The following is a 15,021-nucleotide window of genomic DNA, read 5'->3' as shown; positions in this document are numbered from 1 at the left end:
CCAATGCGCAGGGACATCAACAGGATAACACTGCAATGTAAAACACATTTAACGACCCCTCTTCCCATGGTGTGATTTGCAAACAGGATCTCTCTGTCCTCCACTAGCTATTCTTCAGGAGGACAGGAAACTCACTCTGTTTTCCCAGATAAGCATCAGAGTGCTGGATGCAGCATTCCCAAATCCAGGAAATGGCGAGCACCATCCCGTCCTGTCTCGTCCTGAACAGAAGGGCCAGGCTAATGTTTTCCCACGCCCAGACTCCCTGTCAACCACATCTAGGGGAACATTAGCCATTGCATTGTTTTCTCGCCCCCCCCTTTCACTTTCTGTCTCTCTCTCGCGCTCCCTCTCTGTCCTCACTCACTTTCTCTGCCTTTGTCGCTCTAGTCTTATCTCTTTCAGTTTCATTCTGTTGTCCTCTTTGTCCATCCACCTCTCCTCCTATCTCCATATCGCTCTTTCATTTGAAGAGCACTTCAGCATCCCCCAAGCTCTTCACAGAGGAAGTATCGTTGGAGAGAGAAGCGAGAGATGAAGAATAAAGAAAAAGAGTGAGTCAGGGATGAGACATGAAATTAAACCATTAAAACGGTGGAGAACAAATGGCCTTTCTGTCCATCTATCAATTGCTCACGTGTGTGTGTGTGCATTCATGTGTACGAGTGTCCACCCCCTTTTAAAAGGTGCTCTATGGTAATCCAAGTAGAGGAGATGACATTTTCATAGAAATCTACAGCACAGTACATTCTGAACACTGATAAACACACAGTGCCTCCCTCCCACCCTCCCCTTTATGAATGATAAACAAGAGAGGGAGGAGGACGACAGAGGTGGGAGAGAGGATGGGAGGGAGGGAGGGAGGGAGGGAGGAGGACAGGGGTGGGAGGGAGGAGGACCTGGGTTGGAGAGATGGGTTGAGGGAAGGAGTGAAGGAGGGGTGGGAGGGGAGGAGGACAGTGGTAGAGGGTGGGGGAGGAGGACTCCCACCCACCCTCCACCCCATCCTCCTCCCTGTCCTCCTCCACTCTCCCACCCCATCCTCCACCCCTGTTCTCCTCCACCCTCCCTCCCCTCTCTCTCACTCCATCCTCCTCCCTCCCACCCTCCACCCCTGTCCTCCTCCCTACCCCTGTCCTCCTCCCTACCCCTGTCCTCCTCCCTCCCACCCTCCACCCCTGTCCTCCTCCCCTTCTGTTTGTCATCTCTCTCTCTCTCCCCCCACTCTTTTCTATTCACTCTTTCCCATACCCTCCACTTCTCTCACTCCATCTTCATCCTCTTCTCCTGCCACGACCCTCTCCTCCCCTCTCTCCCTTTTCAATTCAATGTGCTTTATTGGCATGAAATACAGGTAAATATTGCCAAAGCAAAAGAGTTTGTGTTCTTTTTCTCTCCCACTCCACCCTCTGTTGCTGTGCCATCACCCCCCTTACACCTCTTTCTTATTCTTCCTCTCATTCTGTTCCTCGCCGCCTCTCCCTTGCCTACCTCGTCTTTTCTCCCTCTCTCTCCATCCCTCAGTCTTTCTCTCATGTCAAGTTTGAAGTCTTACAATGCTGTCAAGGTTATGTACTTGTGTGAACTACATAATGCATTACTCACATTCTCCAGACTGTTTTTACATAAAACCCACTGATCATGTTTCATAACAACTGTTGAATTCAAAGTCAACAGGACTTGTCATATTTTTAATTACAGCTTGTCAATATAAAAGCACAAGGACTGCCAATGACATTCATGCCAATATCACGAGAGTCCTGTTTCTATCAGGTGAATAATGTGTGGGGGGAAAAAATCAATGAGTAGCAATTCAATGCTAATACTTTTTCCGATGTTACCTAATATTTGTTTTCACAACTTTGTTATTATGTAGTAACATACATTCTACCAGTGGTTTGTTGTGTTGACTGGCTGGATAGATCACGTCTCTCTTTGGGCAGTGGAAACACATTGGTCCAGTCTCTTGGATGAAATCCTGCTTGAAGGTTCCCTGGATGCTGCTCTTGGTTGTGTACTGATGTATCTCTATTGATATTCCATGACAAAGTGTTCTCAGCCACGGTTACTCTTAAGGACGTGTTCATCTGAAAGAGTCATTCCTCAGATCCTGATTTTACAACATCTTCATGCTTTCCCACACGTTTGCCTAATCTTCCCTCTCTCTCTTTCCCTCTCTCTCTTTCCCTCTCTCGCTCCTTGCTTTTTATCCTGTTCTTCCCTCCGTGCTTGGAGAGTCTCTCCGTTCCTAATGGGAATGACAGACAGACGCTGTGGAGAGAAAGACAGAGATGGTGAAAGAAAGAGAACAGGGACCCCCCCCCAACCCCCACTAACATCACCCGCTGACCCCTTCCCCAGCTAGACCCTCCAGCCCCCCTTTAATATCACCAGACCATATCCCCCCCAAACCCTGAATGAACCTGATAGATTTACACCAAAACATCCCTCTTCCTTTAAATAGGGGTGTCCAGAACTAGACTCCTAGTGAGCTACAGGTTCTGTTGGCTTTTTTCCAACCCATCTCTAACACTCCTTATTCAGTAGAGGGCTGGCCCACCCTGATTTAGGAGAACCTACGGACCTGTAGAGAGCTCAGTCCCATAGCCCATACGGCAGTGTTAGTGTGCTGGGCCAGAACAAAACCCTGCACACCCTGTGGGTCTCCGAGAGCCAGGACTGAATATACAGTCAGCCCTAATGCCTCCCCTGGTCTGTCTGTGGTGCTCCAACACAGATTACTCTGTAATTACCAGGGACAATGGGTGTGGTACCCCACTCAGCATTGCACCACAGACGCGCGCACACACACACACACACACACACACACACACACACACACACAGATTAGGCCTACAGCAAACAGTGGAAATCTACCAGGATTAGGCCAAATACCTGAACAGGGCATTATATGGTGTAATATGCTATGACTCATATGGCTGATGACGTCAAACACACACACGCACACACACACACACACACACACCTTGTTGCTGCTGAGGGTTGGAGAAAGGTGAAAGGGACTGAAGGGATATTAACCCTAAAAGGTAAAACCTATGATCCTTTTGACCTTGATTTCTCAATCAGTGTGTTACCTTATTATTATCATTATTATTATCATTGTTATTATTATTGTTATTATATCATTATTAATATTATTATCATTATGATTATTATAATAATTTATCATTATTAATATTATCATTATTATCATTGTCATTATTATAAAAATGTCTACTTAACACCTCAGCTTGGAAAGAGTGAGACACTTTGAGGGGACTGGGAAAGAGGGTTCAAGTAGATGAGAAGGATTATGCTGCAGTAGTTTATGTGTCGGGGGGGCTGGGGTCAGTTTGTTATATCTGGAGTACTTCTCCTGTCCTATTCAGTGTCCTGTGTGAATCTAAGTGTGCGTTCTCTAATTCTCTCCTTCTCTCTTTCTTTCTCTCTCTCGGAGGACCTGAGCCCTAGGACCATGCCCCAGGACTACCTGACATGATGACTCCTTGCTGTCCCCAGTCCACCTGGCCATGCTGCTGTTCCAGTTTCAAATGACCTGAGCCCTAGGACCATGCCCCAGGACTACCTGACATGATGACTCCTTGCTGTCCCCAGTCCACCTGGCCATGCTGCTGCTCCAGTTTCAACTTCCACCTGACTGTGCTGCTGCTCCAGTTTCAACTGTTCTGCCTTATTATTCGACCATGCTGGTCATTTATGAACATTTGAACATCTTGGCCATGTTCTGTTATAATCTCCACCCGGCACAGCCAAAAGAGGACTGGCCACCCCACATAGCCTGGTTCCTCTCTAGGTTTCTTCCTAGGTTTTGGCCTTTCTAGGGAGTTTTTCCTAGCCACCGTGCTTCTACACCTGCATTGCTTGCTGTTTGGGGTTTTAGGCTGGGTTTCTGTACACCACTTTGAGATATCAGCTGATGTACGAAGGGCTATATAAATACATTTGATTTGATTTAGAGGAGGCCAAAGAATGAAAGAGTTGGCGATTGAAAGGACAACAAGCTGCCGGGTGTTGGATGGTGGTGGTTGAAAGGACAACAAGCTGCCGGGTGTTGGAGGGTGGTGGTTGAAAGGACAACAAGCTGCCGGGTGTTGGATGGTGGTGGTTGAAAGGACAACAAGCTGCCGGGTGTTGGAGGGTGGTGGTTGAAAGGACAACAAGCTGCCGGGTGTTGGAGGGTGGACGTTGAAATGACAACAAGCTGCCGGGTGTTGGAGGGTGGAGGTTGAAAGGACAACAAGCTGCCGGGTGTTGGAGGTTGAAAGGACAACAAGCTGCCGGGTGTTGGAGGTTGAAAGGACAACAAGCTGCCGGGTGTTGGAGGGTGGAGGTTGAAAGGACAACAAGCTTCCGGGTGTTGGAGGTTGAAAGGACAACAAGCTGCCGGATGTTGGAGGTTGAAAGGACAACAAGCTGCCGGGTGTTGGAGGGTGGTGGTTGAAAGGACAACAAGCTGCCGGGTGTTGGAGGTTGAAAGGACAACAAGCTGCCGGGTGTTGGAGGGTGGTGGTTGAAAGGACAACAAGCTGCCGGGTGTTGGAGGGTGGAGGTTGAAATGACAACAAGCTGCCGGGTGTTGGAGGGTGGAGGTTGAAAGGACAACAAGCTGCCGGGTGTTGGAGGGTGGTGGTTGAAAGGACAACAAGCTGCCGGGTGTTGGATGGTGGGGGTTGAAAGGACAACAAGCTGCCGGGTGTTGGAGGGTGGTGGTTGAAAGGACAACAAGCTGCCGGGTGTTGGAGGGTGGTGGTTGAAATGACAACAAGCTGCCGGGTGTTGGAGGTTGAAAGGACAACAAGCTGCCGGGTGTTGGAGGTTGAAAGGACAACAAGCTGCCGGGTGTTGGAGGGTGGAGGTTGAAATGACAACAAGCTGCCGGGTGTTGGAGGGTGGAGGTTGAAAGGACAACAAGCTGCCGGGTGTTGGAGGGTGGAGGTTGAAATGACAACAAGCTGCCGGGTGTTGGAGGGTGGAGGTTGAAAGGACAACAAGCTGCCGGGTGTTGGAGGGTGGTGGTTGAAAGGACAACAAGCTGCCGGGTGTTGGATGGTGGTGGTTGAAAGGACAACAAGCTGCCGGGTGTTGGAGGTTGAAAGGACAACAAGCTGCCGGGTGTTGGAGGGTGGTGGTTGAAAGGACAACAAGCTGCCGGGTGTTGGAGGTTGAAAGGACAACAAGCTGCCGGGTGTTGGAGGGTGGTGGTTGAAAGGACAACAAGCTGCCGGGTGTTGGAGGTTGAAAGGACAACAAGCTGCCGGGTGTTGGAGGGTGGAGGTTGAAAGGACAACAAGCTGCCGGGTGTTGGAGGTTGAAAGGACAACAAGCTGCCGGGTGTTGGAGGGTGGAGGTTGAAAGGACAACAAGCTGCCGGGTGTTGGAGGGTGGTGGTTGAAAGGACAACAAGCTGCCGGGTGTTGGAGGGTGGAGGTTGAAAGGACAACAAGCTGCCGGGTGTTGGAGGGTGGAGGTTGAAAGGACAACATGCTGCCGGGTGTTGGAGGGTGGTGGTTGAAAGGACAACAAGCTGCCGGGTGTTGGAGGGTGGAGGTTGAAAGGACAACAAGCTGCCGGGTGTTGGAGGGTGGTGGTTGATGCCCCTGTGAAAGAAGGGAGAGGGGGAAAATGATGAAAGCAAGTAGACATGGGGAGAATAAGAGTGAGGAGTGGAGAGAGAGAATCAATGGGCTCTTTGTCATCAAAGAACTTGTTTATTTTCAAGCTTGCCACTCCAACTGTCAGGATCACACCATCTCTCTCTCTGTCTCTCTCTCTGTCTCTGCCTTTCTTTCTCTCTCCTTCTAGGGTCAAGTTTTAAGGTCTCTATCATCTTCAACCAATTTGATGTTTGTCTGTACATATGTCTTTGTCAGTCAACATTGTCCAGCAGGAGAATTCCTCTGTAGTCTCCCTACCTGTGGCACTGGCATGCGCTCTCTACACAGCTTCCCTCTGTGCATGTTTAGTCTCTCACCATTCTTCTACTCCTTTATCTCTCTCTCCCGCCTATAACGGCCCCCTTTTCACTGTTCTCTCACTTTCTCACTTTCATGTTCACCCTCAATCCTCTCTCCCTTTCCCTGGTCTCTTTCTGTCCCCTTTTCACTCTTTCCTCTCTCTCTCCCTCCCTCTTTCTGCCTCCCTTTTCCCCGTCCCTCTCTCTCTCCCTCCCTCTTTCTGCCTTCCTTTTCACTCTTTCCTCTCTCTCTCCCTCCCTCTTTCTGCCTCCCTTTTCCCCCGTCCCTCTCTCTCTCCCTCCCTCTTTCTGCCTCCCTTTTTCCCCGTCCCTCTCTCTCTCCCTCCCTCTTTCTGCCTCCCTTTTCCCCGTCCCTCTCTCTCTCCCTCCCTCTTTCTGTCCCCTTTTCACTCTTTCCTCTCTCTCTCCCTCACTTTTTCTGCCTTCCTTTTCACTCTTTCCTCTCTCTCTCCCTCCCTCTTTCTGCCTTCCTTTTCACTCTTTCCTCTCTCTCTCCCTCCCTCTTTCTGCCTCCCTTTTCCCCGTCCCTCTCTCTCTCCGTCCTTCTTTCTGCCTCCCTTTTCCCCGTCCCTCTCTCTCTCCCTCCCTCTTTCTGCCTCCCTTTTCCCCGTCCCTCTCTCTCTCCCTCCCTCTTTCTGCCTCCCTTTTCCCCGTCCCTCTCTCTCTCCCTCCCTCTTTCTGCCTCCCTTTTCCCCGTCCCTCTCACTCTCCCTCCCTCTTTCTGCCTCCCTTTTCCCCGTCCCTCTCACTCTCCCTCCCTCTTTCTGCCTCCCTTTTCCCCGTCCCCTCTCTCTCTCCCTCCCTCTTTCTGCCTCCCTTTTCCCCGTCCCTCTCTCTCTCCCTCCCTCTTTCTGTCCCCTTTTCCCCGTCCCTCTCTCTCTCCCTCCCTCTTTCTGCCTCCCTTTTCCCCGTCCCTCTCACTCTCCCTCCCTCTTTCTGCCTCCCTTTTCCCCGTCCCTCTCACTCTCCCTCCCTCTTTCTGCCTCCCTTTTCCCCGTCCCTCTCACTCTCCCTCCCTCTTTCTGCCTCCCTTTTCCCCGTCCCTCTCTCTCTCCCTCCCTCTTTCTGCCTCCCTTTTCCCTGTCCCTCTCTCTCTCCCTCCCTCTTTCTGTCCCCTTTTCCCCGTCCCTCTCTCTCTCCCTCCCTCTTTCTGCCTCCCTTTTCCCCGTCCCTCTCTCTCTCCCTCCCTCTTTCTGCCTCCCTTTTCCCCGTCCCTCTCTCTCTCCCTCCCTCTTTCTGCCTCCCTTTTCCCCGTCCCTCTCTCTCTCCCTCCCTCTTTCTGTCCCCTTTTCCCCGTCCCTCTCTCTACCAGCTGGTATTTGTACATGAGTAATGGGATTACCACAGTGAACGTTGGAGCAGGGAGAGAGAAGGGGGGGAAGTCACAGTGGAGAAGGCGTAACACAGAGGAAGAGAGAGGGGAAACAGTAGGGAGGTTAAGGTGGGAAGAAGAAAGACTGATAATTGAGGAAGTAGACAATGCCGGATATTCTGATGATTGTAAATGGAATGTCACAGATTGAGTTTTGCCAGTGACATACAGAGAATCCAAGCACACACACACACACACACACACGCACACACACACAATACGTGTCCTAGTATACCCACAGAAGTACACCTGACTCTCTCTTTTAGAAGACAGCTTCTATGTAGCACTGGCATTCCAATGCATGCCAGCTTAAAACCAGCCCCTGGCACTATTTCCATCACCCTAGAGCTAGACAGAAAGCCACACATTTAATGTAGGATTACCATGGCAATGGCCGAGCTAGTAAAGAACAAAAAGCTCATTTTGCAGTCTGTAAAGTCTGGAAAAAGTGTGCAGGGTGGACCGTAATAAAATGGGGAGGTGGGAGGTGGAAAGAGAGGGTAATGTGAGCGCTGGAGAGAAGCACAGAGAATGTGTGTTATATTAAACCAATGTCTGGCAGTGTGTCAAGCCTGAAATACAATGAGTAAGATAATTATAGGTCCAATGCAGTTTTTTTTATCCCAATAGCGAATCATTTCTGGGTAACAATTAAGTACCTTACTGTGATTGTTTTCAATTAAAAAGGTAACAAAACAAAAAAAGTTACATATCTTTTTAGTAAAGCGCAATTTCTCAACCAATCATTTTGCTTGGACTGTCTGGAAGTGGTCAGAGTGAGGAGGGGGAAACTGAAAACTAGCTGTTGGCAGAGAGTTTTTGAACTCTCATTCTTACTGGTCTATTAACCAATTTATGCTGTTAATGCCACCAGGCAGGCCAAAACTTCATCCCGCCAAAACAGGCTCAAATTTATTTATCTTATCAAACGGCTCTTACAATAAAAAGGTATTATCATCATTATCATAATTTTCACAGTATTATTCCAACCTCATAGTGTGACAGTACAGTATGTACAGCATAAAACACAGGAAAATCACATTTTGGACAGCGATGGGCCTTTAATGGCAGAAAGACCATGCTCATTTAGTCATCGTCCCCTAACCCACTGGCTCCAGGTCATCTATAAGTCTTTGCTAGGTAAAGCCCCTGGTCATCTCAGCTCACTGGTCACCATAGCAACAACCATCCGTAGTACGCACTCCAGTAGGTATATATGGCCGCCTTTCCTTCCAGTCTTCTGCTGCCAATGACTGGAACGAATTGCAAAAATCACTGAAGCTCTGTTAACTTTACGCATCAGCTGTCAGAGCAGATTACCGATCACTGTACCTGTACACAGCCAATCTGTAAATAGCACACCCAACTACCTCATCCCCATATTGTTATTTATCCTCTTGCTCTTTCGCACCCCAGTATCTCTACTTGCACATCTATCACTCCAGTGTTAATGCTAAATTGTAATTATTTTGCCACTATGGCCTATTTATTGCCTTACCTCCCTAATCTTCTACATTTGCACACACTGTACGTAGATATTTCTATTGTGTTATTGACTGTACGTTTGTTTATGAGTATCTGTGTTGTTGTTTTTGTCGCACTGCTTTGCTTTATCTTGGCCAGGTCGCTGTTGTAAATGAGAACTTGTTCTCAACTGGCCTACCTGGTTAAATAAAGGTGAAATAAAATAAATAAAAATAATAAAATCAAGACATGACACTGACAGGAGTAACAAAAAAGGAGAGATAGAAAGTAGGAAGTTCATTTGGGGGGTTTTAAGGTTGCGCTGGGTGTGGGCAGAGACCGAGAGAGAGAGAATGTGAGCAAGGCAGAGAGGGTGTAAAAGGAGAGAGAGGGAGAGAGAGAGGTATGCCTGGCACTGTGACAGTTGCTATATTGAGCACAGCGTGTGTGTTGACAGTGTCTCCTGTATCTCACAGAGGAACAAACTCTTCCTATTGGCACAGCTGTGAGCTTCCCTTCTCTCACCCTCTTACCCTCTCATTCCTTCTCTCCCCCCTCTAACCCCTCACTGACCAAATTGTTCTCACGCTTCCTCTCAAAACCACCTCTCCCCTCTCCAATATTGTATCATCCTCTACCTCCCTCCCCCTCGCTCACCTCTCTCCTTTTTACCCCCTCTTACCCCCCTTTCTCCATGTATTCCCCCTCCCCCTATCTCTTCTACACATGTCATAGCAGAGCTAGTATTAGATCAGGCAAGTGTAGCCCTCTCAGATTAGCTGGCTAGGTGAGAGAGTGAGTGAGTGAGTGTTTGTGAGTTAGTGAGTATGAGAGAGGTCTGAGTCAGATCCAATCAGTGCTCGCTCCTCGCCCCTTCTCCCATCCCCATCACATCATCAGAGCAGGGCCACAGGGCCACTCACCCCCTCCAACCAGATTACACCCCTTTCATCACCCCCTCACCCCACTACCAAATGAAACTCATGCCCTGTCCATCTCATGCTCTCAGAGCCAGTCTGAGTGAGTTCAGATAGAATGGTCTAAGACTAGGAGGTTGTGGTTGGGACCCTGATCCTTGGTATGGGCCTTGGTCTCTGGTTGTGCTGTGTGGCATCATTGGCATGTAGACAGCAGGTCTGTGGGTGGTTCAGCTATGTGTCATACTGTGACAGGCCAGTAGCAGTGTCAGTCTAGGGGCGGGCTGCTCTCACTGGAACATGGAACTGCTGTGTTCCACTGGTGAGTCTGGTGAGTGCTGCCCTCCCTCACCCGGGCATGGCTGTGGGTGGTGTAGTAATGTGTCATAGCTGCAGGGGTGGGTTGTGGATTCCTCTCGTGTGTGAGTTTGTTGTGTGTGCTTTTTTAAAGTTGAAGTTCTGTACAATGGGTTCATTTGTGGTGGGTGCTGATGTAACATGTTATGTTCAAATGGATTTATTTCCTTTGTAGATGTTGTATTGTGGAGAGTTATGGTGTACAGTAAATGCTAACAAAACTAACATATTAAGTTGAAACTGTATAGCATACTGTGTTTAGAATTGTGCTACATGTGTTTATTCTAAACAAAGTTTATGCCCTACTGTTGGAACCAGTAGGTCTCCCCACCAGTGTGGGTGCAGTGCTGTTCTAAACCATGTCAGGTTGACTGTTCTGTAGTCCTGAAGTGTGTTCTGTTGGTATGTCTATCAGTGTTGAGGGGTACAGCCTTGGTTTCAACAGAGCTACTTACTGTTCTGGAGTGGATTTCTCTGTACTCTGGCTGTTGTGAGTGATGTGTAATTAATGCCTGGGTGGATGGGTTTCCCTGTTGTACCCACTGTGTGTGTGTGTGGTTCTGTGTGTGTGTGTGTGTGTGTGGTTCTGTGTGGTTGTGTGTGTGTGTGTGTGTGTGTGTGTGTGTGCCTCCAGTCTTGTGCCCACTGTGTGGATGAGAGTGGCAACGTGCTTCCAGGCCCTCTCTGTGCCCACCCTAGTTGCGGGCGAACTGCTGTATGTACGGTGAGGGGGTGGGAGCAGCAGGAGGGAGCTGACTGAGACTCAGCGTGAGTGGAGGAGAGCATTCAGAGATGACTGACAGTTGCTACAACCAATCTATCCTTTCAAGGACTGAGAGGGAGCAAGTCACGATATTATATTCAAACTGGGGTTACCTTTGCTACACTTTGAATCCTTACCATCCTAAACAGGGCATCGCGGAGGCGGTAAGGGACCTGAAGACCTTTAAATTGGATGCACTGATTGACACACTGGTCGACTCCATCGGTCAATATGGGCCCAGATTGTCACCATAGTAATATGATCCTATGTACACAACATGATCAGTGAGTCATTGTGCGGTGGGCGTCAGAAAGCTGCTGTCACACTCACACACTGTTACCACACAGAGTCCTCCACCTCCTACTGTTGCACATAGACACGAAACACGCACACAAACATTCAGCACGCACGCATATGCCACGCACAACACACACACTGGCAAACACACTCAGCATGCGCACGCACAGACGTACAGAGAGCGACAGACGGAGAAAGGGCCAAACACAGTCAGTGATGTTTGTCAATCAACAGATGTCCTATGACTCAGTCGAGAAGGACAGAAAGAGAGAGAGTCAGACTCCTCTTCTCTCTGTCCAGGTCTGCTGCGTGACTACTGCTCATCTGCTGGGTATCATCAGTTGTTGGTCTCACTGATAATCAGGTCCAGGCCTCCACCTAGTGGTGGCCTACTGCTAGAGCATGTTGAGCTGACACCTAGTGGTGGCCTACTGCTAGAGCATGTTGAGCTGACACCTAGTGGTGGCCTACTGTTAGAACATGTTGAGCTGACACCTAGTGGTGGCCTACTGCTAGAGCATGTTGAGCTGACACCTAGTGGTGGCCTACTGCTAGAACATGTAGAGCTGACACCTAGTGGTGGCCTACTGCTAGAGCATGTTGAGCTGACACCTAGTGGTGGCCTACTGCTAGAGCATGTTGAGCTGACACCTAGTGGTGGCCTACTGCTAGAACATGTTGAGCTGACACCTAGTAGTGGCCTACTGCTAGAACATGTTGAGCTGACACCTAGTGGTGGCCTACTGCTAGAACATGTTGAGCTGACACCTAGTGGTGGCCTACTGCTAGAACATGTTGAGCTGACACCTAGTGGTGGCCTACTGCTAGAGCATGTTGAGCTGACACCTAGTGGTGGCCTACTGCTAGAGCATGTTGAGCTGACACCTAGTGGTGGCCTACTGCTAGAACATGTTGAGCTGACACCTAGTGGTGGCCTACTGCTAGAGCATGTTGAGCTGACACCTAGTAGTGGCCTACTGCTAGAACATGTTGAGCTGACACCTAGTGGTGGCCTACTGCTAGAACATGTAGAGCTGACACCTAGTGGTGGCCTACTGCTAGAGCATGTTGAGCTGACACCTAGTAGTGGCCTACTGCTAGAGCATGTTGAGCTGACACCTAGTGGTGGCCTACTGCTAGAGCATGTTGAGCTGACCCCTAGTGGTGGCCTACTGCTAGAGCATGTTGAGCTGACACCTAGTGGTGGCCTACTGCTAGAGCATGTTGAGCTGACACCTAGTGGTGGCCTACTGCTAGAACATGTAGAGCTGACACCTAGTGGTGGCCTACTGCTAGAACATGTAGAGCTGACACCTAGTGTTGGCCTACTGCTAGAACATGTAGAGCTGACACCTAGTAGTGGCCTACTGCTAGAACATGTAGAGCTGACACCTAGTGGTGGTCTACTGCTAGAGCATGTTGAGCTGACACCTAGTGGTGGCCTACTGCTAGAGCATGTTGAGCTGACACCTAGTAGTGACCTACTGCTAGAGCATGTTGAGCTGACACCTAGTGGTGGCCTACTGCTAGAGCATGTTGAGCTGACACCTAGTGGTGCCCTACTGCTAGAACATGTAGAGCTGACACCTAGTGGTGGCCTACTGCTAGAGCATGTTGAGCTGACACCTAGTGGTGGCCTACTGCTAGAACATGTTGAGCTGACACCTAGTAGTGGCCTACTGCTAGAACATGTTGAGCTGACACCTAGTGGTGGCCTACTGCTAGAACATGTTGAGCTGACACCTAGTGGTGGCCTACTGCTAGAACATGTTGAGCTGACACCTAGTGGTGGCCTACTGCTAGAGCATGTTGAGCTGACACCTAGTGGTGGCCTACTGCTAGAGCATGTTGAGCTGACACCTAGTGGTGGCCTACTGCTAGAACATGTTGAGCTGACACCTAGTGGTGGCCTACTGCTAATGCATGTTGAGCTGACACCTAGTAGTGGCCTACTGCTAGAACATGTTGAGCTGACACCTAGTGGTGGCCTACTGCTAGAACATGTAGAGCTGACACCTAGTGGTGGCCTACTGCTAGAGCATGTTGAGCTGACACCTAGTAGTGGCCTACTGCTAGAGCATGTTGAGCTGGCACCTAGTGGTGGCCTACTGCTAGAGCATGTTGAGCTGACCCCTAGTGGTGGCCTACTGCTAGAGCATGTTGAGCTGACACCTAGTGGTGGCCTACTGCTAGAGCATGTTGAGCTGACACCTAGTGGTGGCCTACTGCTAGAACATGTAGAGCTGACACCTAGTGGTGGCCTACTGCTAGAACATGTAGAGCTGACACCTAGTGGTGGCCTACTGCTAGAGCATGTTGAGCTGACACCTAGTAGTGACCTACTGCTAAAGCATGTTGAGCTGACACCTAGTGGTGGCCTACTGCTAGAGCATGTTGAGCTGACACCTAGTGGTGGCCTACTGCTAGAACATGTAGAGCTGACACCTAGTGGTGGCCTACTGCTAGAGCATGTTGAGCTGACACCTAGTGGTGGCCTACTGCTAGAACATGTAGAGCTGACACCTAGTGGTGGCCTACTGCTAGAACATGTAGAGCTGACACCTAGTGGTGGCCTACTGCTAGAACATGTAGAGCTGACACCTAGTAGTGGCCTACTGCTAGAACATGTAGAGCTGACACCTAGTGGTGGCCTACTGCTAGAACATGTAGAGCTGACACCTAGTGGTGGCCTACTGCTAGAACATGTAGAGCTGACACCTAGTGGTGGCCTACTGCTAGAGCATGTTTGAGCTGACACCTAGTGGTGGCCTACTGCTAGAACATGTAGAGCTGACACCTAGTGGTGGCCTACTGCTAGAACATGTAGAGCTGACACCTAGTAGTGGCCTACTGCTAGAGCATGTTGAGCTGACACCTAGTGGTGGCCTACTGCTTGAACATGTAGAGCTGACACCTAGTAGTGGCCTACTGCTAGAGCATGTTGAGCTGACACCTAGTGGTGGCCTACTGCTAGAACATGTAGAGCTGACACCTAGTGGTGGCCTACTGCTAGAACATGTAGAGCTGACACCTAGTAGTGGCCTACTGCTAGAGCATGTTGAGCTGACACCTAGTGTTGGCCTACTGCTAGAGCATGTTGAGCTGACACCTAGTGGTGGCCTACTGCTAGAACATGTAGAGCTGACACCTAGTGGTGGCCTACTGCTAGAACATGTTGAGCTGACACCTAGTGGTGGCCTACTGCTAGAACATGTTGAGCTGACACCTAGTGGTGGCCTACTGCTAGAACATGTTGAGCTGACACCTAGTGGTGGCCTACTGCTAGAACATGTTGAGCTGACACCTAGTAGTGACCTACTGCTAGAGCATGTTGAGCTGACACCTAGTGGTGGCCTACTGCTAGAACATGTTGAGCTGACACCTAGTGGTGGCCTACTGCTAGAACATGTTGAGCTGACACCTAGTGGTGGCCTACTGCTAGAACATGTTGAGCTGACACCTAGTGGTGGCCTACTGCTAGAACATGTTGAGCTGACACCTAGTGGTGGCCTAATGCTAGAACATGTTGAGCTGACACCTAGTGGTGGCCTACTGCTAGAACATGTTGAGCTGACACCTAGTGGTGGCCTACTGCTAGAACATGTTGAGCTGACACCTAGTGTTGGCCTACTGCTAGAACATGTTGAGCTGACATCTAGTGTTGGCCTACTGCTAGAGCATGTTGAGCTGACACCTAGTGTTGGCCTACTGCTAGAGCATGTTGAGCTGACACCTAGTGGTGGCCTACTGCTAGAGCATGTTGAGCTGAATTTCCTTTAAGACCTTCGGGGTTATCACAGTGCTAGAACAAAACAATGCCAGACAAACATTCTAAAACAAGAGCTATAATAGAGAT

The sequence above is a fragment of the Oncorhynchus nerka genome, linkage group LG3 (genome assembly GCF_034236695.1).
Source record: "Oncorhynchus nerka isolate Pitt River linkage group LG3, Oner_Uvic_2.0, whole genome shotgun sequence".
In the NCBI taxonomy this organism is placed as follows: Eukaryota; Metazoa; Chordata; class Actinopteri; order Salmoniformes; family Salmonidae; genus Oncorhynchus; species Oncorhynchus nerka.
This window is presented reverse-complemented; position numbering follows the sequence as displayed.